Here is a 3,764-nt window from a genome sequence, read left to right on the forward strand (position 1 = left end):
TGGTCATAGGAATAAATACTTGACACGCAGAAAACAGTAGCAAAAAATGACACGATCAACATGCTACGTCTATTAGTTTGGGTCTAGTCCATCACGTGATTCTCCTAATGACGTGATCTAGTTAGCAAGCAACAACACCTTGTTCATAATCAGAAGACACTGACTATCTTTGATCAACTGGCTAGCCAATTAGAGGCTTGCTAAGGATGGTGTATTGTCTATGTATCCACACATGTAAATGAGTCTTCATTCAATACAATTATAACATGGATAATAAACGATTATCTTGATACAGGAATTATAATAATAACTATATTTATTATTGCCTCTAGGGCATAATTCCAATAGTAGCGGCAAGGAAAAGCAGTAGTGACAGCAGTAGCAAGTAGCAACAGTAGCAAGCGACAGTAGTAGCAATAGTAGCGGCAGAGCAAGACAAGTAATAGCAGTAGCAACAGTAGTAGCAACAGCAGAGCAAGACAAGTAACAGAAGTAGCAACAGTAGTAGCAGTAACAGAGCAAAACAAGTAACAGCAGTAGTAGGACAAACTCGTAGGCAATGGGTCGGTGATTTGTTTGGATGATATTCATCATGCAACAGCTATAACACGGAGAGATATGTGGCTAGCTCCCGTTCGCCAATGTGATGTAGGCATGCATTCCGTATGTCGTCATACGTGCTTAGGGAAAAGAACTTGCATGACATCTATTGTCCATCCCTCTCGTGGTAGCGGGGTCCAAAAGGAAACTACAGGATATTAAGGTTCTCCTTTTAATAAAGAACCGGACCAACGCATTCCCACTTGGTGAACACATGAACTCCTCAAACTATGGTCATCACCGGGAGTGGTTCCGGTTATTGTCACTCCGGGGTTGCCGGATCATAACACATAGTAGGTAACTACAACTTGCAAGATCGGATCTAAAACACACATATATTGGTGATAACATAAGAATTTCAGATCTGAAATCATGGCAATTGGGCCCTATTGACAAGCATTAAGCATGGCAAAGTAGTAGCAACATCAATCTCAGAACATAGTGGATACTAGGGATCAATCCCCATCAAAACTAACTTGATTACATGATAGATCTCATCCTACTCATCACCGCCCAACGAGCTTACGAATAGATTACTCACGAACGACGAAGAGCTTCATGGAATTGGAGAGGGAAGAAGGTTGATGATGACGATGGCGACGATTTCCCCTCTCCGGAGCCCAAAACGGACTCCAGATCTGCCCTCCAGATGAAGAACAGGTGGTGGTGGCGCCTCCGTATCATAAACGCGACGAAAACTTCTCTTTTTATTTTTTCTGGGACGAAAGGGATCTTATAGACCTGAGGTTGGGGACGGCAGAGCCGTGTGGGCCCCACAAGCCTGCCCACCGCCACTAGGGGGGTGGTGGCGGAGCCAGGGCTTGTGGCCCACCCCCTCAGGTGGAACTTGGCGCAGATATTTTTTATATTTTCCAAAACTGCTCCCCGTAAATTTTCAGGACGTTTGGAGAATTTTGATTTCTGCACAAAAATAACACCAAGGCAATTCTACTGAAAACAGCGTCAGTCCAGGTTAGTTCCATTCAAATCATGCAAATTAGAGTCCAAAACAAGGGCAAAAGAGTTTGGAAAAGTAGATACGATGGAGACGTATCAACTCCCCCAAGCTTAAAACCTTGCTCGTCCTCAAGCAACTCAGTTGACAAACTGAGAGAGAAAGAAAAACTTTGACAAACTCTGTTTGATCTTGTTGTTGCAACTATGTCTAACTCATAACCAGAATTTCAGCAAGATCACAAGTTAACCACATAAGCAAATGACACAAAGGTCTCATGGTAAACTAATATCAACATAAATAGCAAACGAGCAAATAATAATGAGTTTCAAATACCAACACTTCAATCAAAACAAGCATGAAGCAATATGAATAGGTGGTACCTCGCTAGCTCTTTCTGAGACCGCAAAACATAAATGCAGAGCACTTTCAAAGATCAAAGGCTGACTAGACATTGTAATTCATAGCAACAAAGATACAGTCATAGTCATACTCAATATCAATCAAAAGCAAAGCATAGAAATGACACAGGTCCTCTCTAATTGGTGCTTATATAAGAAGAGGATGACTCAACAGGAAAATAAATAGACAGGCCCTTCGCAGAGGGAAGCATTGATTTGCAGAAGTGCCAGAGCTCAAGCTTTGAAAACAAAGATAATAATTTTGGGTGGCATGCTTTCATTGTCAACGCAATGACCAAGAGTTCTCAATATCTTCCATGCTACTCATGCTATAGGCGGTTCCCAAACAGAAAAGTAAAGTTTTAACTCCCCCACCACCAATCAATCACACTCCACGGCTAGCCGAATCCTTGGGTACCGTCCAGACTAATATCAATCCGGGGGGAGTCTTGTTTTACAGTTATGTTTTCGATTTAAGCATGGAACTGGGCATTCCAATTACCGGCACCTTTCTCGTGAATGACAGTGAATAAACACATGTCGAGGATAACACTCCTAGCATGGAAGATACAAATAGCCCCCTGTCGCCGCATGAGCGGTTCGGGCATGCAAAACAGATTATTTCTTGAAGGTTTAGAGAATGGCACATGCAAATTTACTTGGAACGACAGGTAGATACCGCAAATAGGTAGGTATGGTGGACTCTCATGGAAAAACTTTTGGGTTTATGGAAGTCGATGCACAAGCAGTATTCCGCTTAGTACAAATGAAGGCTAGCAAAAGACTCGGAAGCGACCAACTAGAGAGCGACAAAAGTCATCAAGATGCAATGAGTTTGACTAACATTGAATGCAAGCATGAACATGATATAAATCACCATGAACAAGAACATCATAGAGGCTATGTTGATTTTGTTTCAACTAGATGCATGAACATGCGCCAAGTCAAGCCACTTGAAACATTCAAAGGAGAATACCATCCTATCATACTACATCATAGTAATCTCAAAATCTATGTTGGCATTCAAGACAAACCATTATAAGTTCCTAGCTAAATAAGCATGGCATCAGAAACTATGATCTCTAAGTTGTCATTGCAAACATGGTTCTCTCACAACAAAGCTAAATCTAGGTCGACAAGCTAGTCATATTTACAAAAACAAAATAGATAGAGTTCATACCAGCTTTTTAGTCTCGGTCACTTCATCATATATCATCGTTATTGCCTTTCATTTGCACGATCGAACGATGTGAACAATAATAAGTGCATTGGACTAAGCTGAATCTGCAGGCAAACACAAAGGAGAAGACAAAGTAATATGGCTCTTTGAAAGCTAAGCAGGTAAGCATGCAAGAACCAATAAACATTGTAACCAATATCTTCTACCTTGACACAAAGAGAAAGAAAGCTATTTACACGGGAAAGCTCCCAACAAGCAAAAGAAGAAAGAAAAATCTTTTTTGAGTTTTCTCAAAAGGACACAAAACAAGAAAACAAGAAGATGAAAATAAAATAGCATGGATAATACAATGGCAAAATGTAAACACCGGCTAACAAAGGGAAAGCATAAGCATGAATGTAAAGTCGGTGAGAACACGTACTCCCCCAAGCTTAGGATTTTGGCCTAGCTTGGTCTACTCCCATGGATGGTCCTGGCGAAACCCAAAGTCATAATGGGTGTTATACGGGAGTGTTGCAGTCATTGCCTGAATAGGTGCCTCACGAAGTCAAGCAGTAGTCGCCTCCCTCTCATACTCCTCTGCCTCTCCTATGGTTATGTAGTATCTTTGTTTTACCTGAAAGTCAAA

This window comes from Hordeum vulgare, chromosome 5H, assembly GCF_904849725.1.
Source record: "Hordeum vulgare subsp. vulgare chromosome 5H, MorexV3_pseudomolecules_assembly, whole genome shotgun sequence".
In the NCBI taxonomy this organism is placed as follows: Eukaryota; Viridiplantae; Streptophyta; class Magnoliopsida; order Poales; family Poaceae; genus Hordeum; species Hordeum vulgare.